Below are 26370 nucleotides of genomic sequence, written 5' to 3'. Positions count from 1 at the left end.
ACTATTATCATGCAGACGTATACACCTCCTATCTGAGCTTAAAGAGGCGCTGAATGAGGAGGTGAAGCTGCTGAGTGTCTGATGGAGATAAGGGGAAATGACTGTGGCTGAGAGGCTCCATCCTTCAGCCTGTCACACCTCACACTGCCCATATTAATTAGCCTCAGTAACTCAGGATCTGATCTGAAACGGCCGCTTCAGGAAGAAGGAGGAGAGGACTTATCGGCATCTAAACATCCTGCAATCTCTACACGATAACAACACAGGGGATGTGTGTCACATGAGGAAAACTTATTCATCATTAAAATAGATTGGTCAAATTATGCATCTTTCAACTTAAATACCATAAAATACGCTGCAGATCTCATCCAACGGTCTTGTGTGCTATTCAACGTTGGGTAATTATTTCATCACTGTCCACACAAGAATTATGTTTCCAAATGTCTGATTTTCATTAATTCTGTTACATGCAATTCAAATATGACATGCAGTTAAATAAGATCCATTATTTTATCACGGTGTAAGATGTTCGCTGATTACAAATTGTGCCTCACATTGGTTTATTTTATGGGAAATCTAGATGCACCTACTCTGACATAAAGCTATTGGAACAAATGTAAAAATAATAAATGTGATGTTGATATTCAAATTTGACCTTACTGAGACTTTTTTACTTTGTCTATGGTTTTTTAAATGAATGCTTATTCATAGGTATACTTGATCTTATATTGCGTTTTTGTACTCAACTATTCAAAGCGCTTTTACACCACAGGTCATACCTACCAATTTATACCCATTCACACACTGATGGCAGAGGCTGCTTTGAAAAGTGACCATCAGAATTAACTAATCCCATTTAGACATATTCACACTCTGCCGATGAAGCAGCGGGAGCAACTTGGGGTTAAGTGTCTTGCCCAAGGACACATTGGACATGTGGCTGCAGGAGCTGGGGATCAAACCACCAATCTTCTGGTTAAGAGACGACTGATCCTATAACTAAGCTACAGCCACTCCCTAAATGCTTGACTTCATGAATGGAAGACCATGTATTTGTACTTTTCATTTGAAAAATTAATATTTTTTAGTGCAATTCCTTGATGCAAAAACAAATCAGTAATCAACACAAGAGCTCAAACATTTCCGTACAAAATCAAAGTAATTAAATTAAAAGCCAAAATAAATTTTTCTTTAGTAAGGGTTCATCAGTGTAACTGCTTTTTTTATGGTAGTGTTTGTGTGGTTGTTTCTGGTGGTGTGCAGTTTAACATATCACAAAACATTGTGAGAGAGGAGAAAATACTTCTGATTCTAAATAATCGTATGTTAAAAAAAAAAAAAAACCTGAGCCACGTTTCCATGCAAATTTCAAACAGAATTGTCAGATAACATACAAAAGGAAGCACAACTTCCTTTTTTTTTGCATGTTCCCATCATTCTGCTGTTGTGCAAAAAAAAGGAGATGCTTTATCAAGATGAGCAATAAACTGTGCTTTTAATTCAGTCAGACTGTTGCAGAGTGCTGTTAAACTTTGGCAGAATAAGAGTAATGAAGTGAGGTTATTAAAAAAAGAGGCAGTCAAACCAAAAAACAGTGCTTAATCATTTCATAAATTTTTTTTTTTTAAAGTGGTACATCTGTTTGTTGTTTAAGACTGTTATTGGGACATTGCTGGGATTGATTTAGAATATGGGATAAATGAGATGTTTGACAACTAGCCTCTGGTAAAGAAGGAATCTGACTTTTGTGATTAATGTATTTTATAATGTAGGATGTGCTTTGTTGCTTTCCCTTTTGGCCAATGGAGAGAGAAAACAGTCCTTAAAGATTGTTAAAATTTAATTGTGCTAAATACTCTGTCGCTGCAAACGTTCTGCATCTTTGCGTGACTCGGATAGTCACAGTATTTTAAGGTTAAATGCTGCCTGTATGAATTTTCATACACTATACCTCATGTTAATCCTCCCAACTTTAAAGGCTCATCTGTATCACACATTGATGTTAAAGCTTTGACATGCAGATGAGGCCTCACAGATCACATTTCAGAACAAACCGGGGACTTTAAAAAAATAAAATAAAATCTATCACATTAGCTCATGACTTAAGAGGCAAAGCCCTCCAATGCCGCCCTCCCCCCACAAGGTGTTTTAGTTACAACCTTGAGATGAGAGTGTACAGGTCCTCGGGGAGGCACTGGAGGAGGGGTCGTTATCATTTTTGGCAGTCCTCCCGTGTAAACCCAAAGGCCCTCCTCCATATTCATCAGGGGTGATTATGTGCTGACCTCCGCCTGCCGTTAATCCTGAGCTGATGTATGCCCAGCAGGCAAGCATCATGGGAGTGGGGAGGCAAGCAAAACCTGACACTGCGGCCAATTAGGTGTCTCCGAGGTGAGAGAGTGAGAGAGAGAGAGGAAGAAAATATTGCATTCATATCTCAGGCCTCATTATAATGTTTTATTACGATGGCGGAGATGGATTTTATTTCTGTGCTTTTAATACTAACTACGTGTTTACTGGTAACCACATTCTAGCACAAACCAAACTGAGAATGCAGCACACAAATTCAGAAAATGATATTTTGATGCCAACCTCACTCTTGACGAACATCACCCCTCATTTAAATCGCACCTTTAATGTTTGCACTGCCTGTTATTTAATGTCTGTTTCTTGGCACTATCTTCTTTTTAAACATTGCTGTACATATATAAACAACACAACATCAGAAGGTCAACACTTTTTTTTAATATATTCAGGTCTAATTACTGATTTTTTTCCTCAACTGTTTATAGGTTCTTGTTTAAATCTCACATATATTTTTTATCTCTGCACAGGTTATGTACATTTCTTGTATAAGTCTATTTTTAATTGCACAGTTTAAGTTTTGATTCATCTAGAGGTATTCTTTAAATCTTTTTTTCAGGTTAATATATATGTATGGGAGGGGGGGCGTCAGTTTTGTGGTTTAATATATAACAAATGTTTCATGTCATGTACGTCTTTGTAACCTGCTACTGGATGCTATATGCTATGAATAAAGTATCTTTCTATCTATTATAAAAAACATGCAGAAAAAAGTTTAAGTTTCCAAGAAAAAAGGTAAGACAATGGCGATTTAAAAAGGGGAGAGAAATGGTGATGTATATATTTAAAAACAAGGACAATATTATAAGATAACATTAAGAGCACATAGATCTCAATATCAAGATGCAACTCGGCTCTGATAGAAGCAAGAGAGTAAGCCCGTGAGGTTTTTCTTTCTTTGGACTCATGCAGTAAACACGTGTAATTCTATTGGATCTTTATCAGGAGCAAGCCAGAAGTTGACCCCCAACTTCAACATACTCTGTGCACGCTGCGGTCCGTCAGCGCTCGGACCACACCTTAATTCCCTGCCACTCTAGTCAATCATTGTGTTTCCACAGCAAGCGCGGTGGTCGTTCTCCGGAGCGTGCTTCCAGCTCCACTACGTCTCTGCTCCGTTTCAAATACGCTGCGAGTCTATTTTCGACGGAGGACGATCAATCAATCAATTTTTATTTGTATAGCGTCAACTCATAACAAGTGTTATCTCGAGACACTTTAAAAAAAGCAGGTAAAAAGACCTTACTTATTGCTATATTACAAAGACCTGGCCTATCCATCATGAGCACTTTAGCAAAGCAGCAAAAGTTACAGTGGTAAGAAAAAACTGTCTTATTAAAAGGCAGAAATCTTTGGCTGGATCCCCGGCTCATGACGAAACAGCCTTCACAGGCCTAGACTGCGCCGGGCTTGGAAAGGGACGATGCAGGCACGCGTCAAGTTGGACAGAATATATAACAACCTCGGACGGGAAGTCAGACAAGGAAACGCACAGTGTCCAGTCAATTTCAAAATAAAACACAATGTATGGCCTTGCAATCTTGTTTTTTCATCACTTTATCAACAGTACCTCAAAACAAGCACCAAAAAAACAAAAACAAATCATCATCATAAAAAGACAAAGCAACATTTTCTTTGCACATTTTCCTCTTGATTCCTGCGTGATCTTGTAGTTCTCCTGTGATGTGTGTACAGCTGATCATGGCTGCGCTCACATTTTTAGAAACGGATCCAGCTGGGCAGAGCGTTCTCCGTCCAATGGAGCAAAACTGTGGCGCTGACGCTGAGTATGTAGGGATTAGGGTTTAAAAACTAAAACTAGAAGAATAGTTTGGAGTTGGGGGAATATACTCTCTGTTGCTTTCTTGTGCTTCAGTTCCACAGCAGAGCTATTATTAGCTTAGCATATCAATGACATGAATTTTTGTTGTGTCATCTCTACTCTGAATACCAACATAAACATTTGATCTGCCGACTCTTTATGAGAACACATATTTTCCACAATGTTAAACCATTAGGGAACTGCTCAAATTCAAGAATTCAGTTATTTCTGTAAACAGTGATAACTTAATATTTCTCTACATGTCTATTTTTGCCCTCTAAGCTGACAATATTTCAGGCTTCATGCTGCCAAATTGTGACAACTGTCTCCAGTATTATCACAATGCTGACAAAATTGTGTTGAATCGTACGCCATGTCTTTTCTGAACGTGTCATGCTGTGATTTTCGTTCTTCCTTTTCCAAAGAAGGAACACGTTGCAGCATTTCACTCTTCACTCTGATTATGGAACATCATGTCTGAGTCTCATGAGAAGGACAAATGGGGACATTTTTAGACACAGTGTGAAAATAACATGGACAGAAACACAGATGGAGTTCCTATAGAGAAACGGAGGGGGGAAAAAGAGTTGGTGGAAACATAGACAGATGTGTTAGTTGTCATATCACAGCTGGATCGGTTCTTCACCGTTTGGACTGGCCACATTATAAAGAACACCAACACCCTGTGGGCTCTAAAGATCCAATTTTGGAGCCAGAGAGCCAAAGGGAAGCCATATTGGAGAGTTACACCAGCAGGGAGGGATCACTCTGTATCAAATTAACGGCACCATAATTCATGTGCAATCCAGCAGCAACATTAAAGCCTCGCCGCTGCTTTTTCCTGACAAGACCAATTATGGGTATGTTTTCTTTACTAGCATGTAATCAGTGGTTTAACCATGGAAAGTACGATTTAAATGTATTATCTCTATATTGTAAATGATCATCAGGGCTGTCACTCAAAACACAAAAACTGGTTGGTTTACCGCCAGTGGCAGAGAAAAAGGCTAAAGCAAACTTCCTTCTAAAGCCCTATATTACATTTAAATCCGATGTGAAGCCGCTATATAAATGGACTGTATCTGTCAAAATAAAGGTGTAAAAAAGTAAATGTAAAGTAACTAACCAGGACCTGGCTACTGGTGGTTTCACAGTGAATGTGACCAATACATTTTTTGTCTGTTGTCTATTGATTTGCAGGATGTGAGCTATATTTTGTGTTGACTAAATTTCCCCCGGGACAACGACTGACATCACAAAACCTTTGTGTGACCATGGAAGGAAGACATGTTTTTGTTATATAAAGGTTACTATTATTTTGAGGGCATGAGGCAGAATTCTAACCAAAGACGAGCTTGTATTTGACTAAGTTAAGTTTATGAACCTCAATCAGTCAGTGATTTGATAGATTTTTTTTCTTAATATGCATGTTTCAGCAGCAGTATGTGTTATTTCATTAGCGGAGCATTATTTCAGCCGGACAACTCACGTTTGTAATGGTTTTTAAATGTTTACTGCAGCAGCAGAAACATAGTTTGTGTTTGGCGTCGAGGCTGAATCCAGTATTCACAAACATTCTGAGAATCCTCTCAGAGAGCTCCTAACTTAGCTTAAAAAATCCTTGCAAGGATGTTTAGCCGAGGAGTGACTTTGGGCGCACTCACACTAGCACAGTTGTCCCGTAAGCACGATTAACCACATGGTTAACCACATGTAGAGAAACTCAAAATGCGTGGCTGTATCCGAATTGCCAAGTACCTACTCAATCTGTCAGTAGGCAGTACGTACTATCCATGCTGCATACTGTTTAGTACCTACTATTCAGTCGGCGCGCACAGTAGGTAGATATTTGTTCCTACTTCGTCTGATTCATTCAGTATGGAAGTGACGTCATTTACGTTACCCGAACCGGCCGCATTCACCCGTTTTATTTTTTTGTTTTTTTTGTTTAGCTTTATTCAAGAAGAGTAATGCGCATATACAGTCAGGTAAACAAAAAACAATATCACAATGTAAATCAAGTAAAAGGCAGATTAAATAACTAAATAACATACAGTACATAAAGAAAAGTACAAATGAAAGACAGTAAGATACAGAATATAAAATAAACCAATAAAGACACATTTAAATAGTGAAATCATTATTTCAATAGAGGGGGAAAGTTTTTATAATAATGCAGATATTTGTTATATTTTCTGTTATTAATTTAAAGTAGCGATTTCAGACAGGACTTTAACTCTAGATTAAAATTTGATTAAATCAATCCACGCTCGTTTGTTTTGATTTGGAGGCGCACATGAAGTGACGATTTACGTTTAATTTCGCACAGCATTGTGGGTAAAATACAATTAATTTCCTGAAAGCACGCATCCGATCCATACTGCATGAAACCCGGAAGTTAGTATCCATACTGAAATGTTCAGTATACTGAGGTGGACCCAAAAGATGCATACTGAATGACCATGAAAGTTCAGTATACTGAAACTCCATACTGAATAGTTCGTACTGCATACTGAACTGTGGATCTTCGGAAAAGGCCCGTGTCTCACTTTGTACTGAAAAAAAGAGATGGAAATGTCTGACATAAATAATTTTCGTCTGTTCGGCCCAAATGTGAGTCCAAAAGATTGTTCTTCAACTCTCGCGCGAGATTTCTCCCAAACCACCCTGGCTCCCAGATTTCTTTTTCTCTGCCGTCAAAAGCCATATCAACAGAGATTGTGAGCAAAAATATCAGGACAGGGACGAGTGCAACTAACTAACCTAAACTAACAAAATAAGAATGCAACACATGTGCACATTTTCATGCAAGACCTGTAAGTTCCCACAAACAACCGTCCCCTGTTCCACTGTTTTCCAGTGGTTTTAAATGGAAATTGTTGTTTTTTTTACTGTGCACTTAATATAAAAATGTTCTCCCCTTTGAAAGGAAGATGCAATAATCCCCATCTCCAGCCGCATGATAATCAGTTGTAATTAAAGCTCAGCTAAGTTTCCCAAAATCACCCTCTCTCCTCCCTTTCCACCCTTTGACACCAACACCAGGATTAAATTGCCAGTTTGAAAACACTAAACAACTCAATTAAAACTGCCGGACCCCATCAGCCAGCTGAGAACAGGATTCAATCTGCTGATTTCCAGCAGGCAGATCCTGTCCTCTGTGTAGATGTGTATTCCTGCTCCGAGTCGGATGGTTAAGTACCTATCGAATTTAATCAGTGGGTGAGGAGTGAATTACACAATGAGAATAGGTCTATCCTCTGGAGCACATAAATGTTTATTGGCTGAAGTAATTTGTAGTTTCAAACGGCCTTGGACGAACCATGCATAACTCACATACATATTTAATTTTTAGTTTCATGGAAAAGTATTTTTTGTTGTCAAATATTTACTATGTGCCGTTGTTATGTCAACTTTGACCTCCTATAGTATCCCTGTGACTCCAGTACAATCCGTCCACTTGTTACTCCCTCTGGCAAAGAGAATGCAGGCCCTCATCTGCAACCAGAGTAAGAAAAAAAATCAACATGATTTAACAAGTGAAGAGGGGAGTTTTGGAGGTATGAGAAGGCAGATTAAGCTGCTCACTCGTTAAATGTATTATCAACTTCAACATTTCCTCCTGGTACAACTCCCTCACCACCAAACACAAAAGAAAAATGTCCTGCATAGTGAAATCGTTAATTCTAAGGGGCTGTTGAATTTTGATAATAACTTGTTTTTCAAGACAACAGTTATCATTTCAATTGAACATTTTTTATGAGGAAATCCTAAACTCTACCTTAAAAAAGCTATAGGTCCAATTAAGGCATACATGCCGAAAAGCAGAAGGATGTTTGTGAATCATTACAGGACAATGTTGTTTTTTTTATACAAGAGCAGACTTTATGACTGGCCAACAATGTTTTCTCATAAAATACATCTGAATAAAAGGGGAAGAGGAAGTCATTCAGCACATTCAGTTCCAACTGATTCTTTCTGTTTTGTTTTAACAGTTATAATGGAAGGATGGGTCCGCCCACATAGCAAAGTACAAAGAGCAACCGAAAGTTCAGACAATAACAGGAAAAACTATTTGAATGACAGTTTCTATTTGACTGATACCTTTGTTAACACTGTCACATTCATGTGGGAACTCCCTCCCCTCTGGGCAACTGACCCACTTAGCGAGAACTTTGCTTATAGCTGTTTGAGGTCACTTTAGGTCAGATAAACATTTACACCTGCCAGCTTCAGACGAGTTTCACGACGAGTGTTCCCACCTTCACAGTCTCCTTGAGCTGGTTCTAGGTGTTTCTCTGACTGTTTGAATATACATAAATGTTTTATTAGCCAAGTGAGATGGCTTATGAACTTTGTCGTTATGAAATACACTTGCACAGACACAAAACAGAAAGAACAGTTGTGAAGGATGAATGGTAAGAGTTAGGGATTCTTAATGATGTAGAGCAGTGGTTCTCAACTGGTCTAGCCTAAGGACACACCACTGGAAAATCGAATATTTGATATTTTTCAACAATGAAATTAGCTTACTCTTCGCTCATCATATACTTTTTGTTTTACACCATTTTATTTTACAGACAAACCATAGCAACCCACTGAAAATTGCTGAATAACCCACTTTTTGGTCCTGTCCAAGCTGCAACCTCCGGTCATGAAAAACGGAGCCAATGCTGAAGGGAAAAATCCTGCAGTTTGTCGAGTGTCCGCTTAAGGCTTGCAGCAGGAACACCGGAAGTCACAAACAAATGACAGGCAATAAGCACTTGCTGACTAAAATTCAAGTCACCTAGGTGGAAAGCCTTTACTCTTGTCATTTCATCCCAGCATTTGGCATCGGCACAAAATCAGTGTGTAGTTGTCATTGGGTAACTATAATTCAAGTCATCTAGGTGGGAATTGGGTTAAGTATTGAAATCCAATACTATGTGGATAATTTCATCTGTGTTTCCATTATGATTAGCTTGGGTATTTTCAGAATAATTACATGTTTGTGGTACACTTTAATGGCTTCTTCACTCAAAAAGTCACAGGGCTCGATGTTGAAATCCAATACTATGTGGATAATTTCATCCGTGTTTCCATTATGATTAGCTTGGGCTATAATTATCAAGCTAAGCTTGGTAAGGTTGTGTTCATGTAAGCCAGAATTCTAGCCTATCAATGGCAGTTTCAGCACCATGAAAAGCTGAGCTTACTAGTGATTGGCTCACTGACCACAAACTCTGCCTTTTGGATGTCACGCTAGTCCTGGTTTGATTAGCAAATCCTACATTTATAGGATAACAATCTAGCCTATGTGAATCATCTTAAAATCAGCATACTGCTAATTTACTACAGCTTAGATGGCTTCCGTATTATAAATTGGAGTAAGAAACGCCAAGAAGGGGCACTTGAGAAGCTTTTACTCTTGCCGTTTTATCCAAGCATTTGCCGAGTGTCCTTAGTAGTTGTCATTAGTACAAATGATCTAGTCTCCTGAGAGACTATCAAAAATTGCCGGTGCTGACTATATTTCAAGTCATCTAGGCGGGAATTGGGTTAAGTTTTCAACCAGCAATAATAACGTCTCAGTAGAACTTCATGGACTACGATATTGCCTCTGCACAAGAATACCCTTGACAGGTATGAGTTGAAGTTTGACTTCCTACAATGCCCACTGCACACGTGGTTCATTTTGTCAGGCCTCACTGGATATCGTGTATTTTCAGAATAATTACATGTTTGTGGTGCACTTTAATGGCTTCTTCACTCAAAAAGTCACAGGGCTCGATGTTGAAATCCAATACTATGTGGATAATTTCATCCGTGTTTCCATTATGATTAGCTTGGGCTATAATTATCAAGCTAAGCTTGGTAAGGTTGTTTTCATGTAAGCCAGAATTCTAGCCTATCAATGGCAGTTTCAGCACCATGAAAAGCTGAGCTTACTAGTGATTGGCTCACTGACCACAAACTCTGCCTTTTGGATGTCACGCTAGTCCTGGTTTGATTAGCAAATCCTACATTTATAGGATAACAATCTAGCCTATGTGAATCATCTTAAAATCAGCATACTGCTAATTTACTACAGCTTAGATGGCTTCCGTATTATAAATTGGAGTAAGAAACGCCAAGAAGCTTTTACTCTTGCCGTTTTATCCAAGCATTTGCCGAGTGTCCTTAGTAGTTGTCATTAGTAGAAATGATCAAGTCTCCTGAGAGACTATCAAAAATTGCCGTTGCTGACTATATTTCAAGTCATCTAGGCGGGAATTGGGTTAAGTTTTCAACCAGCAATAATAACGTCTCAGTAGAACTTCATGGACTACGATATTGCCTCTGCACAAGAATACCCTTGACAGGTATGAGTTGAAGTTTGACTTCCTACAATGCCCACTGCACACGTGGTTCATTTTGTCAGGCCTCACTGGATATCGTGTATTTTCAGAATAATTACATGTTTGTGGTGCACTTTAATGGCTTCTTCACTCAAAAAGTCACAGGGCTCGATGTTGAAATCCAATACTATGTGGATAATTTCATCCGTGTTTCCATTATGATTAGCTTGGGCTATAATTATCAAGCTAAACTTGGTAAGGTTGTTTTCATGTAAGCCAGAATTCTAGCCTATCAATGGCAGTTTCAGCACCATGAAAAGCTGAGCTTACTAGTGATTGGCTCACTGACCACAAACTCCGCCTTTTGGATGTCACGCTAGTCCCGGTTTGATTAGCAAATCCTACATTTATAGGATAACAATCTAGCCTATGTGAATCATCTTAAAATCAGCATACTGCTAATTTACTACAGTTTAGATGGCTTCCGTATTATAAATTGGAGTAAGAAACGCCAAGAAGGGGCACTTGAGAAGCTTTTACTCTTGCAGTTTTATCCAAGCATTTGCCGAGTGTCCTTAGTAGTTGTCATTAGTACAAATGACCAAGTCTCCTGAGAGACTATCAAAAATTGCCGTTGCTGACTGTATTTCAAGTCATCTAGGCGGGAATTGGGTTAAGTTTTCAACCAGCAATAATCACGTCTCAGTAGAACTTCATGGACTACGATATTGCCTCTGCACAAGAATACCCTTGGCAGGTATGAGTTGAAGTTTGACTTCCTACAATGCCCACTGCACACGTGGTTCATTTTGTCAGGCCTCACTGGATATCGTGTATTTTCAGAATAATTACATGTTTGTGGTGCACTTTAATGGCTTCTTCACTCAAAAAGTCACAGGGCTCGATGTTGAAATCCAATACTATGTGGATAATTTCATCCGTGTTTCCATTATGATTAGCTTGGGCTATAATTATCAAGCTAAGCTTGGTAAGGTTGTTTTCATGTAAGCCAGAATTCTAGCCTATCAATGGCAGTTTCAGCACCATGAAAAGCTGAGCTTACTAGTGATTGGCTCACTGACCACAAACTCCGCCTTTTGGATGTCACGCTAGTCCCGGTTTGATTAGCAAATCCTACATTTATAGGATAACAATCTAGCCTATGTGAATCATCTTAAAATCAGCATACTGCTAATTTACTACACCTTAGATGGCTTTCGTATTATAAATTGGAGTAAGAAACGCCAAGAAGGGGGACTTGAAAAGCTCTTACTCTTGCGGTTTTATCTGAGCATTTGCTATGTTCCCAGTGTCCTTTAGCAGTTGTCATTGGTACAAATGATCAAGTCTCCTGAGAGACTATCAAAAATTGCCGTTGCTGACTATATTTCAAGTCATCTAGGCGGGAATTGGGTTAAGTTTTCAACCAGCAATAATCACGTCTCAGTAGAACTTCATGGACTACGATATTGCCTCTGCACAAGAATACCCTTGACAGGTATGAGTTGAAGTTTGACTTCCTACAATGCCCACTGCACACGTGGTTCATTTTGTCAGGCCTCACTGGATATCGTGTATTTTCAGAATAATTACATGTTTGTGGTGCACTTTAATGGCTGCTTCACTCAAAAAGTCACAGGGCTCGATGTTGAAATCCAATACTATGTGGATAATTTCATCCGTGTTTCCATTATGATTAGCTTGGGCTATAATTATCAAGCTAAGCTTGGTAAGGTTGTTTTCATGTAAGCCAGAATTCTAGCCTATCAATGGCAGTTTCAGCACCATGAAAAGCTGAGCTTACTAGTGATTGGCTCACTGACCACAAACTCCGCCTTTTGGATGTCACGCTAGTCCCGGTTTGATTAGCAAATCCTACATTTATAGGATAACAATCTAGCCTATGTGAATCATCTTAAAATCAGCATACTGCTAATTTACTACAGCTTAGATGGCTTTCGTATTATAAATTGGAGTAAGAAACGCCAAGAAGGGGGACTTGAAAAGCTCTTACTCTTGCGGTTTTATCTGAGCATTTGCTATGTGCCCAGTGTCCTTTAGTAGTTGTCATTGGTACAAATGATCAAGTCTCCTGAGAGACTATCAAAAATTGCCGTTGCTGACTATATTTCAAGTCATCTAGGCGGGAATTGGGTTAAGTTTTCAACCAGCAATAATCACGTCTCAGTAGAACTTCATGGACTACGATATTGCCTCTGCACAAGAATACCCTTGACAGGTATGAGTTGAAGTTTGACTTCCTACAATGCCCACTGCACACGTGGTTCATTTTGTCAGGCCTCACTGGATATCGTGTATTTTCAGAATAATTACATGTTTGTGGTGCACTTTAATGGCTGCTTCACTCAAAAAGTCACAGGGCTCGATGTTGAAATCCAATACTATGTGGATAATTTCATCCGTGTTTCCATTATGATTAGCTTGGGCTATAATTATCAAGCTAAACTTGGTAAGGTTGTTTTCATGTAAGCCAGAATTCTAGCCTATCAATGGCAGTTTCAGCACCATGAAAAGCTGAGCTTACTAGTGATTGGCTCACTGACCACAAACTCCGCCTTTTGGATGTCACGCTAGTCCCGGTTTGATTAGCAAATCCTACATTTATAGGATAACAATCTAGCCTATGTGAATCATCTTAAAATCAGCATACTGCTTATTTACTACAGCTTAGATGGCTTTCGTATTATAAATTGGAGTAAGAAACGCCAAGAAGGGGGACTTGAAAAGCTCTTACTCTTGCGGTTTTATCTGAGCATTTGCCGAGTGTCCTTTAGTAGTTGTCATTGGTACAAATGATCAAGTCTCCTGAGAGACTATCAAAAATTGCCGTTGCTGACTATATTTCAAGTCATCTAGGCGGGAATTGGGTTAAGTTTTCAACCAGCAATAATCACGTCTCAGTAGAACTTCATGGACTACGATATTGCCTCTGCACAAGAATACCCTTGACAGGTATGAGTTGAAGTTTGACTTCCTACAATGCCCACTGCACACGTGGTTCATTTTGTCAGGCCTCACTGGATATCGTGTATTTTCAGAATAATTACATGTTTGTGGTGCACTTTAATGGCTTCTTCACTCAAAAAGTCACAGGGCTCGATGTTGAAATCCAATACTATGTGGATAATTTCATCCGTGTTTCCATTATGATTAGCTTGGGCTATAATTATCAAGCTAAGCTTGGTAAGGTTGTTTTCATGTAAGCCAGAATTCTAGCCTATCAATGGCAGTTTCAGCACCATGAAAAGCTGAGCTTACTAGTGATTGGCTCACTGACCACAAACTCTGCCTTTTGGATGTCACGCTAGTCCTGGTTTGATTAGCAAATCCTACATTTATAGGATAACAATCTAGCCTATGTGAATCATCTTAAAATCAGCATACTGCTAATTTACTACAGCTTAGATGGCTTCCGTATTATAAATTGGAGTAAGAAACGCCAAGAAGCTTTTACTCTTGCCGTTTTATCCAAGCATTTGCCGAGTGTCCTTAGTAGTTGTCATTAGTACAAATGATCAAGTCTCCTGAGAGACTATCAAAAATTGCCGTTGCTGACTATATTTCAAGTCATCTAGGCGGGAATTGGGTTAAGTTTTCAACCAGCAATAATCACGTCTCAGTAGAACTTCATGGACTACAATATTGCCTCTGCACAAGAATACCCTTGACAGGTATGAGTTGAAGTTTGACTTCCTACAATGCCCACTGCACACGTGGTTCATTTTGTCAGGCCTCACTGGATATCGTGTATTTTCAGAATAATTACATGTTTGTGGTGCACTTTAATGGCTTCTTCACTCAAAAAGTCACAGGGCTCGATGTTGAAATCCAATACTATGTGGATAATTTCATCCGTGTTTCCATTATGATTAGCTTGGGCTATAATTATCAAGCTAAGCTTGGTAAGGTTGTTTTCATGTAAGCCAGAATTCTAGCCTATCAATGGCAGTTTCAGCACCATGAAAAGCTGAGCTTACTAGTGATTGGCTCACTGACCACAAACTCCGCCTTTTGGATGTCACGCTAGTCCCGGTTTGATTAGCAAATCCTACATTTATAGGATAACAATCTAGCCTATGTGAATCATCTTAAAATCAGCATACTGCTAATTTACTACACCTTAGATGGCTTTCGTATTATAAATTGGAGTAAGAAACGCCAAGAAGGGGGACTTGAAAAGCTCTTACTCTTGCGGTTTTATCTGAGCATTTGCTATGTGCCCAGTGTCCTTTAGTAGTTGTCATTGGTACAAATGATCAAGTCTCCTGAGAGACTATCAAAAATTGCCGTTGCTGACTGTATTTCAAGTCATCTAGGCGGGAATTGGGTTAAGTTTTCAACCAGCAATAATCACGTCTCAGTAGAACTTCATGGACTACGATATTGCCTCTGCACAAGAATACCCTTGACAGGTATGAGTTGAAGTTTGACTTCCTACAATGCCCACTGCACACGTGGTTCATTTTGTCAGGCCTCACTGGATATCGTGTATTTTCAGAATAATTACATGTTTGTGGTGCACTTTAATGGCTTCTTCACTCAAAAAGTCACAGGGCTCGATGTTGAAATCCAATACTATGTGGATAATTTCATCCGTGTTTCCATTATGATTAGCTTGGGCTATAATTATCAAGCTAAGCTTGGTAAGGTTGTTTTCATGTAAGCCAGAATTCTAGCCTATCAATGGCAGTTTCAGCACCATGAAAAGCTGAGCTTACTAGTGATTGGCTCACTGACCACAAACTCTGCCTTTTGGATGTCACGCTAGTCCCGGTTTGATTAGCAAATCCTACATTTATAGGATAACAATCTAGCCTATGTGAATCATCTTAAAATCAGCATACTGCTAATTTACTACACCTTAGATGGCTTTCGTATTATAAATTGGAGTAAGAAACGCCAAGAAGGGGGACTTGAAAAGCTCTTACTCTTGCGGTTTTATCTGAGCATTTGCTATGTGCCCAGTGTCCTTTAGTAGTTGTCATTGGTACAAATGATCAAGTCTCCTGAGAGACTATCAAAAATTGCCGTTGCTGACTATATTTCAAGTCATCTAGGCGGGAATTGGGTTAAGTTTTCAACCAGCAATAATCACGTCTCAGTAGAACTTCATGGACTACGATATTGCCTCTGCACAAGAATACCCTTGACAGGTATGAGTTGAAGTTTGACTTCCTACAATGCCCACTGCACACGTGGTTCATTTTGTCAGGCCTCACTGGATATCGTGTATTTTCAGAATAATTACATGTTTGTGGTGCACTTTAATGGCTGCTTCACTCAAAAAGTCACAGGGCTCGATGTTGAAATCCAATACTATGTGGATAATTTCATCCGTGTTTCCATTATGATTAGCTTGGGCTATAATTATCAAGCTAAGCTTGGTAAGGTTGTTTTCATGTAAGCCAGAATTCTAGCCTATCAATGGCAGTTTCAGCACCATGAAAAGCTGAGCTTACTAGTGATTGGCTCACTGACCACAAACTCCGCCTTTTGGATGTCACGCTAGTCCCGGTTTGATTAGCAAATCCTACATTTATAGGATAACAATCTAGCCTATGTGAATCATCTTAAAATCAGCATACTGCTAATTTACTACAGTTTAGATGGCTTCCGTATTATAAATTGGAGTAAGAAACGCCAAGAAGGGGGACTTGAAAAGCTCTTACTCTTGCGGTTTTATCTGAGCATTTGCTATGTGCCCAGTGTCCTTTAGTAGTTGTCATTGGTACAAATGATCAAGTCTCCTGAGAGACTATCAAAAATTGCCGTTGCTGACTATATTTCAAGTCATCTAGGCGGGAATTGGGTTAAGTTTTCAACCAGCAATAATCACGTCTCAGTAGAACTTCATGGACTACGATATTGCCTCTGCACAAGAATACCCTTGACAGGTATGAGTTGAAGTTTGACTTCCTACAATGCCCACTGCACACGTGGTTCATTTTGTCAGGCCTCACTGGATATCGTGTATTTTCAGAATAATTACATGTTTGTGGTGCACTTTAATGGCTGCTTCACTCAAAAAGTCACAGGGCTCGATGTTGAAATCCAATACTATGTGGATAATTTCATCCGTGTTTCCATTATGATTAGCTTGGGCTATAATTATCAAGCTAAGCTTGGTAAGGTTGTTTTCATGTAAGCCAGAATTCTAGCCTATCAATGGCAGTTTCAGCACCATGAAAAGCTGAGCTTACTAGTGATTGGCTCACTGACCACAAACTCCGCCTTTTGGATGTCACGCTAGTCCCGGTTTGATTAGCAAATCCTACATTTATAGGATAACAATCTAGCCTATGTGAATCATCTTAAAATCAGCATACTGCTAATTTACTACAGCTTAGATGGCTTTCGTATTATAAATTGGAGTAAGAAACGCCAAGAAGGGGGACTTGAAAAGCTCTTACTCTTGCGGTTTTATCTGAGCATTTGCCGAGTGTCCTTTAGTAGTTGTCATTGGTACAAATGATCAAGTCTCCTGAGAGACTATCAAAAATTGCCGTTGCTGACTATATTTCAAGTCATCTAGGCGGGAATTGGGTTAAGTTTTCAACCAGCAATAATCACGTCTCAGTAGAACTTCATGGACTACGATATTGCCTCTGCACAAGAATACCCTTGACAGGTATGAGTTGAAGTTTGACTTCCTACAATGCCCACTGCACACGTGGTTCATTTTGTCAGGCCTCACTGGATATCGTGTATTTTCAGAATAATTACATGTTTGTGGTGCACTTTAATGGCTTCTTCACTCAAAAAGTCACAGGGCTCGATGTTGAAATCCAATACTATGTGGATAATTTCATCCGTGTTTCCATTATGATTAGCTTGGGCTATAATTATCAAGCTAAGCTTGGTAAGGTTGTTTTCATGTAAGCCAGAATTCTAGCCTATCAATGGCAGTTTCAGCACCATGAAAAGCTGAGCTTACTAGTGATTGGCTCACTGACCACAAACTCCGCCTTTTGGATGTCACGCTAGTCCCGGTTTGATTAGCAAATCCTACATTTATAGGATAACAATCTAGCCTATGTGAATCATCTTAAAATCAGCATACTGCTAATTTACTACAGTTTAGATGGCTTCCGTATTATAAATTGGAGTAAGAAACGCCAAGAAGGGGCACTTGAGAAGCTTTTACTCTTGCCGTTTTATCCAAGCATTTGCCGAGTGTCCTTAGTAGTTGTCATTAGTACAAATGATCAAGTCTCCTGAGAGACTATCAAAAATTGCCGTTGCTGACTATATTTCAAGTCATCTAGGCGGGAATTGGGTTAAGTTTTCAACCAGCAATAATCACGTCTCAGTAGAACTTCATGGACTACGATATTGCCTCTGCACAAGAATACCCTTGACAGGTATGAGTTGAAGTTTGACTTCCTACAATGCCCACTGCACACGTGGTTCATTTTGTCAGGCCTCACTGGATATCGTGTATTTTCAGAATAATTACATGTTTGTGGTGCACTTTAATGGCTGCTTCACTCAAAAAGTCACAGGGCTCGATGTTGAAATCCAATACTATGTGGATAATTTCATCCGTGTTTCCATTATGATTAGCTTGGGCTATAATTATCAAGCTAAGCTTGGTAAGGTTGTTTTCATGTAAGCCAGAATTCTAGCCTATCAATGGCAGTTTCAGCACCATGAAAAGCTGAGCTTACTAGTGATTGGCTCACTGACCACAAACTCCGCCTTTTGGATGTCACGCTAGTCCCGGTTTGATTAGCAAATCCTACATTTATAGGATAACAATCTAGCCTATGTGAATCATCTTAAAATCAGCATACTGCTAATTTACTACAGTTTAGATGGCTTCCGTATTATAAATTGGAGTAAGAAACGCCAAGAAGGGGGACTTGAAAAGCTCTTACTCTTGCGGTTTTATCTGAGCATTTGCTATGTGCCCAGTGTCCTTTAGTAGTTGTCATTGGTACAAATGATCAAGTCTCCTGAGAGACTATCAAAAATTGCCGTTGCTGACTATATTTCAAGTCATCTAGGCGGGAATTGGGTTAAGTTTTCAACCAGCAATAATCACGTCTCAGTAGAACTTCATGGACTACGATATTGCCTCTGCACAAGAATACCCTTGACAGGTATGAGTTGAAGTTTGACTTCCTACAATGCCCACTGCACACGTGGTTCATTTTGTCAGGCCTCACTGGATATCGTGTATTTTCAGAATAATTACATGTTTGTGGTGCACTTTAATGGCTGCTTCACTCAAAAAGTCACAGGGCTCGATGTTGAAATCCAATACTATGTGGATAATTTCATCCGTGTTTCCATTATGATTAGCTTGGGCTATAATTATCAAGCTAAGCTTGGTAAGGTTGTTTTCATGTAAGCCAGAATTCTAGCCTATCAATGGCAGTTTCAGCACCATGAAAAGCTGAGCTTACTAGTGATTGGCTCACTGACCACAAACTCCGCCTTTTGGATGTCACGCTAGTCCCGGTTTGATTAGCAAATCCTACATTTATAGGATAACAATCTAGCCTATGTGAATCATCTTAAAATCAGCATACTGCTAATTTACTACAGCTTAGATGGCTTTCGTATTATAAATTGGAGTAAGAAACGCCAAGAAGGGGGACTTGAAAAGCTCTTACTCTTGCGGTTTTATCTGAGCATTTGCCGAGTGTCCTTTAGTAGTTGTCATTGGTACAAATGATCAAGTCTCCTGAGAGACTATCAAAAATTGCCGTTGCTGACTATATTTCAAGTCATCTAGGCGGGAATTGGGTTAAGTTTTCAACCAGCAATAATCACGTCTCAGTAGAACTTCATGGACTACGATATTGCCTCTGCACAAGAATACCCTTGACAGGTATGAGTTGAAGTTTGACTTCCTACAATGCCCACTGCACACGTGGTTCATTTTGTCAGGCCTCACTGGATATCGTGTATTTTCAGAATAATTACATGTTTGTGGTGCACTTTAATGGCTTCTTCACTCAAAAAGTCACAGGGCTCGATGTTGAAATCCAATACTATGTGGATAATTTCATCCGTGTTTCCATTATGATTAGCTTGGGCTATAATTATCAAGCTAAGCTTGGTAAGGTTGTTTTCATGTAAGCCAGAATTCTAGCCTATCAATGGCAGTTTCAGCACCATGAAAAGCTGAGCTTACTAGTGATTGGCTCACTGACCACAAACTCCGCCTTTTGGATGTCACGCTAGTCCCGGTTTGATTAGCAAATCCTACATTTATAGGATAACAATCTAGCCTATGTGAATCATCTTAAAATCAGCATACTGCTAATTTACTACAGTTTAGATGGCTTCCGTATTATAAATTGGAGTAAGAAACGCCAAGAAGGGGCACTTGAGAAGCTTTTACTCTTGCCGTTTTATCCAAGCATTTGCCGAGTGTCCTTAGTAGTTGTCATTAGTACAAATGATCAAGTCTCCTGAGAGACTATCAAAAATTGCCGTTGCTGACTGTATTTCAAGTCATCTAGGCGGGAATTGGGTTAAGTTTTCAACCAGCAATAATCACGTCTCAGTAGAACTTCATGGACTACAATATTGCCTCTGCACAAGAATACCCTTGACAGGTATGAGTTGAAGTTTGACTTCCTACAATGCCCACTGCACACGTGGTTCATTTTGTCAGGCCTCACTGGATATCGTGTATTTTCAGAATAATTACATGTTTGTGGTGCACTTTAATGGCTGCTTCACTCAAAAAGTCACAGGGCTCGATGTTGAAATCCAATACTATGTGGATAATTTCATCCGTGTTTCCATTATGATTAGCTTGGGCTATAATTATCAAGCTAAGCTTGGTAAGGTTGTTTTCATGTAAGCCAGAATTCTAGCCTATCAATGGCAGTTTCAGCACCATGAAAAGCTGAGCTTACTAGTGATTGGCTCACTGACCACAAACTCCGCCTTTTGGATGTCACGCTAGTCCCGGTTTGATTAGCAAATCCTACATTTATAGGATAACAATCTAGCCTATGTGAATCATCTTAAAATCAGCATACTGCTAATTTACTACACCTTAGATGGCTTTCGTATTATAAATTGGAGTAAGAAACGCCAAGAAGGGGGACTTGAAAAGCTCTTACTCTTGCGGTTTTATCTGAGCATTTGCTATGTGCCCAGTGTCCTTTAGTAGTTGTCATTGGTACAAATGATCAAGTCTCCTGAGAGACTATCAAAAATTGCCGTTGCTGACTATATTTCAAGTCATCTAGGCGGGAATTGGGTTAAGTTTTCAACCAGCAATAATCACGTCTCAGTAGAACTTCATGGACTACGATATTGCCTCTGCACAAGAATACCCTTGACAGGTATGAGTTGAAGTTTGACTTCCTACAATGCCCACTGCACACGTGGTTCATTTTGTCAGGCCTCACTGGATATCGTGTATTTTCAGAATAATTACATGTTTGTGGTGCACTTTAATGGCTTCTTCACTCAAAAAGTCACAGGGCTCGATGTTGAAATCCAATACTATGTGGATAATTTCATCCGTGTTTCCATTATGATTAGCTTGGGCTATAATTATCAAGCTAAGCTTGGTAAGGTTGTTTTCATGTAAGCCAGAATTCTAGCCTATCAATGGCAGTTTCAGCACCATGAAAAGCTGAGCTTACTAGTGATTGGCTCACTGACCACAAACTCTGCCTTTTGGATGTCACGCTAGTCCCGGTTTGATTAGCAAATCCTACATTTATAGGATAACAATCTAGCCTATGTGAATCATCTTAAAATCAGCATACTGCTAATTTACTACACCTTAGATGGCTTTCGTATTATAAATTGGAGTAAGAAACGCCAAGAAGGGGGACTTGAAAAGCTCTTACTCTTGCGGTTTTATCTGAGCATTTGCTATGTGCCCAGTGTCCTTTAGTAGTTGTCATTGGTACAAATGATCAAGTCTCCTGAGAGACTATCAAAAATTGCCGTTGCTGACTATATTTCAAGTCATCTAGGCGGGAATTGGGTTAAGTTTTCAACCAGCAATAATCACGTCTCAGTAGAACTTCATGGACTACGATATTGCCTCTGCACAAGAATACCCTTGACAGGTATGAGTTGAAGTTTGACTTCCTACAATGCCCACTGCACACGTGGTTCATTTTGTCAGGCCTCACTGGATATCGTGTATTTTCAGAATAATTACATGTTTGTGGTGCACTTTAATGGCTGCTTCACTCAAAAAGTCACAGGGCTCGATGTTGAAATCCAATACTATGTGGATAATTTCATCCGTGTTTCCATTATGATTAGCTTGGGCTATAATTATCAAGCTAAGCTTGGTAAGGTTGTTTTCATGTAAGCCAGAATTCTAGCCTATCAATGGCAGTTTCAGCACCATGAAAAGCTGAGCTTACTAGTGATTGGCTCACTGACCACAAACTCCGCCTTTTGGATGTCACGCTAGTCCCGGTTTGATTAGCAAATCCTACATTTATAGGATAACAATCTAGCCTATGTGAATCATCTTAAAATCAGCATACTGCTAATTTACTACAGCTTAGATGGCTTTCGTATTATAAATTGGAGTAAGAAACGCCAAGAAGGGGGACTTGAAAAGCTCTTACTCTTGCGGTTTTATCTGAGCATTTGCCGAGTGTCCTTTAGTAGTTGTCATTGGTACAAATGATCAAGTCTCCTGAGAGACTATCAAAAATTGCCGTTGCTGACTATATTTCAAGTCATCTAGGCGGGAATTGGGTTAAGTTTTCAACCAGCAATAATCACGTCTCAGTAGAACTTCATGGACTACGATATTGCCTCTGCACAAGAATACCCTTGACAGGTATGAGTTGAAGTTTGACTTCCTACAATGCCCACTGCACACGTGGTTCATTTTGTCAGGCCTCACTGGATATCGTGTATTTTCAGAATAATTACATGTTTGTGGTGCACTTTAATGGCTTCTTCACTCAAAAAGTCACAGGGCTCGATGTTGAAATCCAATACTATGTGGATAATTTCATCCGTGTTTCCATTATGATTAGCTTGGGCTATAATTATCAAGCTAAGCTTGGTAAGGTTGTTTTCATGTAAGCCAGAATTCTAGCCTATCAATGGCAGTTTCAGCACCATGAAAAGCTGAGCTTACTAGTGATTGGCTCACTGACCACAAACTCCGCCTTTTGGATGTCACGCTAGTCCCGGTTTGATTAGCAAATCCTACATTTATAGGATAACAATCTAGCCTATGTGAATCATCTTAAAATCAGCATACTGCTAATTTACTACAGTTTAGATGGCTTCCGTATTATAAATTGGAGTAAGAAACGCCAAGAAGGGGCACTTGAGAAGCTTTTACTCTTGCCGTTTTATCCAAGCATTTGCCGAGTGTCCTTAGTAGTTGTCATTAGTACAAATGATCAAGTCTCCTGAGAGACTATCAAAAATTGCCGTTGCTGACTGTATTTCAAGTCATCTAGGCGGGAATTGGGTTAAGTTTTCAACCAGCAATAATCACGTCTCAGTAGAACTTCATGGACTACAATATTGCCTCTGCACAAGAATACCCTTGACAGGTATGAGTTGAAGTTTGACTTCCTACAATGCCCACTGCACACGTGGTTCATTTTGTCAGGCCTCACTGGATATCGTGTATTTTCAGAATAATTACATGTTTGTGGTGCACTTTAATGGCTGCTTCACTCAAAAAGTCACAGGGCTCGATGTTGAAATCCAATACTATGTGGATAATTTCATCCGTGTTTCCATTATGATTAGCTTGGGCTATAATTATCAAGCTAAGCTTGGTAAGGTTGTTTTCATGTAAGCCAGAATTCTAGCCTATCAATGGCAGTTTCAGCACCATGAAAAGCTGAGCTTACTAGTGATTGGCTCACTGACCACAAACTCCGCCTTTTGGATGTCACGCTAGTCCCGGTTTGATTAGCAAATCCTACATTTATAGGATAACAATCTAGCCTATGTGAATCATCTTAAAATCAGCATACTGCTAATTTACTACACCTTAGATGGCTTTCGTATTATAAATTGGAGTAAGAAACGCCAAGAAGGGGGACTTGAAAAGCTCTTACTCTTGCGGTTTTATCTGAGCATTTGCTATGTGCCCAGTGTCCTTTAGTAGTTGTCATTGGTACAAATGATCAAGTCTCCTGAGAGACTATCAAAAATTGCCGTTGCTGACTATATTTCAAGTCATCTAGGCGGGAATTGGGTTAAGTTTTCAACCAGCAATAATCACGTCTCAGTAGAACTTCATGGACTACGATATTGCCTCTGCACAAGAATACCCTTGACAGGTATGAGTTGAAGTTTGACTTCCTACAATGCCCACTGCACACGTGGTTCATTTTGTCAGGCCTCACTGGATATCGTGTATTTTCAGAATAATTACATGTTTGTGGTGCACTTTAATGGCTGCTTCACTCAAAAAGTCACAGGGCTCGATGTTGAAATCCAATACTATGTGGATAATTTCATCCGTGTTTCCATTATGATTAGCTTGGGCTATAATTATCAAGCTAAGCTTGGTAAGGTTGTTTTCATGTAAGCCAGAATTCTAGCCTATCAATGGCAGTTTCAGCACCATGAAAAGCTGAGCTTACTAGTGATTGGCTCACTGACCACAAACTCCGCCTTTTGGATGTCACGCTAGTCCCGGTTTGATTAGCAAATCCTACATTTATAGGATAACAATCTAGCCTATGTGAATCATCTTAAAATCAGCATACTGCTTATTTACTACAGCTTAGATGGCTTTCGTATTATAAATTGGAGTAAGAAACGCCAAGAAGGGGGACTTGAAAAGCTCTTACTCTTGCGGTTTTATCTGAGCATTTGCCGAGTGTCCTTTAGTAGTTGTCATTGGTACAAATGATCAAGTCTCCTGAGAGACTATCAAAAATTGCCATTGCTGACTATATTTCAAGTCATCTAGGCGGGAATTGGGTTAAGTTTTCAACCAGCAATAATCACGTCTCAGTAGAACTTCATGGACTACGATATTGCCTCTGCGCAAGAATACCCTTGGCAGGTATGAGTTGAAGTTTGACTTCCTACAATGCCCACTGCACACGTGGTTCATTTTGTCAGGCCTCACTGGATATCGTGTATTTTCAGAATAATTACATGTTTGTGGTGCACTTTAATGGCTTCTTCACTCAAAAAGTCACAGGGCTCGATGTTGAAATCCAATACTATGTGGATAATTTCATCCGTGTTTCCATTATGATTAGCTTGGGCTATAATTATCAAGCTAAGCTTGGTAAGGTTGTTTTCATGTAAGCCAGAATTCTAGCCTATCAATGGCAGTTTCAGCACCATGAAAAGCTGAGCTTACTAGTGATTGGCTCACTGACCACAAACTCTGCCTTTTGGATGTCACGCTAGTCCTGGTTTGATTAGCAAATCCTACATTTATAGGATAACAATCTAGCCTATGTGAATCATCTTAAAATCAGCATACTGCTAATTTACTACAGCTTAGATGGCTTCCGTATTATAAATTGGAGTAAGAAACGCCAAGAAGGGGCACTTCAGAAGCTTTTACTCTTGCCGTTTTATCCAAGCATTTGCCGAGTGTCCTTAGTAGTTGTCATTAGTACAAATGATCAAGTCTCCTGAGAGACTATCAAAAATTGCCGTTGCTGACTATATTTCAAGTCATCTAGGCGGGAATTGGGTTAAGTTTTCAACCAGCAATAATCACGTCTCAGTAGAACTTCATGGACTACGATATTGCCTCTGCACAAGAATACCCTTGACAGGTATGAGTTGAAGTTTGACTTCCTACAATGCCCACTGCACACGTGGTTCATTTTGTCAGGCCTCACTGGATATCGTGTATTTTCAGAATAATTACATGTTTGTGGTGCACTTTAATGGCTTCTTCACTCAAAAAGTCACAGGGCTCGATGTTGAAATCCAATACTATGTGGATAATTTCATCCGTGTTTCCATTATGATTAGCTTGGGCTATAATTATCAAGCTAAGCTTGGTAAGGTTGTTTTCATGTAAGCCAGAATTCTAGCCTATCAATGGCAGTTTCAGCACCATGAAAAGCTGAGCTTACTAGTGATTGGCTCACTGACCACAAACTCCGCCTTTTGGATGTCACGCTAGTCCCGGTTTGATTAGCAAATCCTACATTTATAGGATAACAATCTAGCCTATGTGAATCATCTTAAAATCAGCATACTGCTAATTTACTACAGCTTAGATGGCTTCCGTATTATAAATTGGAGTAAGAAACGCCAAGAAGGGGCACTTGAGAAGCTTTTACTCTTGCCGTTTTATCCAAGCATTTGCCGAGTGTCCTTAGTAGTTGTCATTAGTACAAATGATCAAGTCTCCTGAGAGACTATCAAAAATTGCCGTTGCTGACTATATTTCAAGTCATCTAGGCGGGAATTGGGTTAAGTTTTCAACCAGCAATAATCACGTCTCAGTAGAACTTCATGGACTACGATATTGCCTCTGCACAAGAATACCCTTGACAGGTATGAGTTGAAGTTTGACTTCCTACAATGCCCACTGCACACGTGGTTCATTTTGTCAGGCCTCACTGGATATCGTGTATTTTCAGAATAATTACATGTTTGTGGTGCACTTTAATGGCTTCTTCACTCAAAAAGTCACAGGGCTCGATGTTGAAATCCAATACTATGTGGATAATTTCATCCGTGTTTCCATTATGATTAGCTTGGGCTATAATTATCAAGCTAAGCTTGGTAAGGTTGTTTTCATGTAAGCCAGAATTCTAGCCTATCAATGGCAGTTTCAGCACCATGAAAAGCTGAGCTTACTAGTGATTGGCTCACTGACCACAAACTCCGCCTTTTGGATGTCACGCTAGTCCCGGTTTGATTAGCAAATCCTACATT

General features: G+C 39.5%; 23 non-coding genes across 23 annotated transcripts; all 23 read right to left on the bottom strand.

The window, feature by feature from the left end:
• Positions 1-9660: 9660 nt before the first annotated feature.
• On the bottom strand, positions 9661-9800 carry LOC132982606 (U4 spliceosomal RNA). Its single transcript, XR_009674721.1, has one exon. It is a non-coding gene; the product is annotated as a U4 spliceosomal RNA (small nuclear RNA).
• A 579-nt stretch (positions 9801-10379) lies between these two features.
• On the bottom strand, positions 10380-10519 carry LOC132982605 (U4 spliceosomal RNA). The gene has a single exon (XR_009674720.1). It is a non-coding gene; the product is annotated as a U4 spliceosomal RNA (small nuclear RNA).
• Positions 10520-11112: 593 nt separating this feature from the next.
• On the bottom strand, positions 11113-11252 carry LOC132982653 (U4 spliceosomal RNA). The gene has a single exon (XR_009674764.1). It is a non-coding gene; the product is annotated as a U4 spliceosomal RNA (small nuclear RNA).
• A 601-nt stretch (positions 11253-11853) lies between these two features.
• Positions 11854-11993, bottom strand: LOC132982649 (U4 spliceosomal RNA). The gene has a single exon (XR_009674760.1). It is a non-coding gene; the product is annotated as a U4 spliceosomal RNA (small nuclear RNA).
• Positions 11994-12594: 601 nt separating this feature from the next.
• On the bottom strand, positions 12595-12734 carry LOC132982647 (U4 spliceosomal RNA). The gene has a single exon (XR_009674758.1). It is a non-coding gene; the product is annotated as a U4 spliceosomal RNA (small nuclear RNA).
• Positions 12735-13328: 594 nt separating this feature from the next.
• LOC132982646 (U4 spliceosomal RNA) lies at positions 13329-13468 on the bottom strand. Its single transcript, XR_009674757.1, has one exon. It is a non-coding gene; the product is annotated as a U4 spliceosomal RNA (small nuclear RNA).
• A 579-nt stretch (positions 13469-14047) lies between these two features.
• LOC132982657 (U4 spliceosomal RNA) lies at positions 14048-14187 on the bottom strand. The gene has a single exon (XR_009674767.1). It is a non-coding gene; the product is annotated as a U4 spliceosomal RNA (small nuclear RNA).
• Positions 14188-14788: 601 nt separating this feature from the next.
• On the bottom strand, positions 14789-14928 carry LOC132982652 (U4 spliceosomal RNA). Its single transcript, XR_009674763.1, has one exon. It is a non-coding gene; the product is annotated as a U4 spliceosomal RNA (small nuclear RNA).
• A 601-nt stretch (positions 14929-15529) lies between these two features.
• Positions 15530-15669, bottom strand: LOC132982645 (U4 spliceosomal RNA). Its single transcript, XR_009674756.1, has one exon. It is a non-coding gene; the product is annotated as a U4 spliceosomal RNA (small nuclear RNA).
• Positions 15670-16270: 601 nt separating this feature from the next.
• On the bottom strand, positions 16271-16410 carry LOC132982644 (U4 spliceosomal RNA). Its single transcript, XR_009674755.1, has one exon. It is a non-coding gene; the product is annotated as a U4 spliceosomal RNA (small nuclear RNA).
• Positions 16411-17004: 594 nt separating this feature from the next.
• LOC132982643 (U4 spliceosomal RNA) lies at positions 17005-17144 on the bottom strand. The gene has a single exon (XR_009674754.1). It is a non-coding gene; the product is annotated as a U4 spliceosomal RNA (small nuclear RNA).
• Positions 17145-17737: 593 nt separating this feature from the next.
• LOC132982642 (U4 spliceosomal RNA) lies at positions 17738-17877 on the bottom strand. The gene has a single exon (XR_009674753.1). It is a non-coding gene; the product is annotated as a U4 spliceosomal RNA (small nuclear RNA).
• A 601-nt stretch (positions 17878-18478) lies between these two features.
• LOC132982641 (U4 spliceosomal RNA) lies at positions 18479-18618 on the bottom strand. The gene has a single exon (XR_009674752.1). It is a non-coding gene; the product is annotated as a U4 spliceosomal RNA (small nuclear RNA).
• Positions 18619-19212: 594 nt separating this feature from the next.
• On the bottom strand, positions 19213-19352 carry LOC132982640 (U4 spliceosomal RNA). Its single transcript, XR_009674751.1, has one exon. It is a non-coding gene; the product is annotated as a U4 spliceosomal RNA (small nuclear RNA).
• Positions 19353-19945: 593 nt separating this feature from the next.
• Positions 19946-20085, bottom strand: LOC132982661 (U4 spliceosomal RNA). The gene has a single exon (XR_009674771.1). It is a non-coding gene; the product is annotated as a U4 spliceosomal RNA (small nuclear RNA).
• A 601-nt stretch (positions 20086-20686) lies between these two features.
• LOC132982638 (U4 spliceosomal RNA) lies at positions 20687-20826 on the bottom strand. Its single transcript, XR_009674750.1, has one exon. It is a non-coding gene; the product is annotated as a U4 spliceosomal RNA (small nuclear RNA).
• A 601-nt stretch (positions 20827-21427) lies between these two features.
• Positions 21428-21567, bottom strand: LOC132982637 (U4 spliceosomal RNA). Its single transcript, XR_009674749.1, has one exon. It is a non-coding gene; the product is annotated as a U4 spliceosomal RNA (small nuclear RNA).
• A 594-nt stretch (positions 21568-22161) lies between these two features.
• On the bottom strand, positions 22162-22301 carry LOC132982635 (U4 spliceosomal RNA). Its single transcript, XR_009674747.1, has one exon. It is a non-coding gene; the product is annotated as a U4 spliceosomal RNA (small nuclear RNA).
• A 593-nt stretch (positions 22302-22894) lies between these two features.
• Positions 22895-23034, bottom strand: LOC132982659 (U4 spliceosomal RNA). The gene has a single exon (XR_009674769.1). It is a non-coding gene; the product is annotated as a U4 spliceosomal RNA (small nuclear RNA).
• Positions 23035-23635: 601 nt separating this feature from the next.
• LOC132982634 (U4 spliceosomal RNA) lies at positions 23636-23775 on the bottom strand. The gene has a single exon (XR_009674746.1). It is a non-coding gene; the product is annotated as a U4 spliceosomal RNA (small nuclear RNA).
• Positions 23776-24369: 594 nt separating this feature from the next.
• LOC132982611 (U4 spliceosomal RNA) lies at positions 24370-24509 on the bottom strand. The gene has a single exon (XR_009674725.1). It is a non-coding gene; the product is annotated as a U4 spliceosomal RNA (small nuclear RNA).
• A 593-nt stretch (positions 24510-25102) lies between these two features.
• Positions 25103-25242, bottom strand: LOC132982633 (U4 spliceosomal RNA). The gene has a single exon (XR_009674745.1). It is a non-coding gene; the product is annotated as a U4 spliceosomal RNA (small nuclear RNA).
• A 593-nt stretch (positions 25243-25835) lies between these two features.
• Positions 25836-25975, bottom strand: LOC132982632 (U4 spliceosomal RNA). The gene has a single exon (XR_009674744.1). It is a non-coding gene; the product is annotated as a U4 spliceosomal RNA (small nuclear RNA).
• Positions 25976-26370: the final 395 nt, after the last annotated feature.

Source organism: Labrus mixtus, chromosome 10 (assembly GCF_963584025.1).
Source record: "Labrus mixtus chromosome 10, fLabMix1.1, whole genome shotgun sequence".
Classification (NCBI taxonomy): domain Eukaryota; kingdom Metazoa; phylum Chordata; class Actinopteri; order Labriformes; family Labridae; genus Labrus; species Labrus mixtus.
This window is presented reverse-complemented; position numbering and strand designations above follow the sequence as displayed.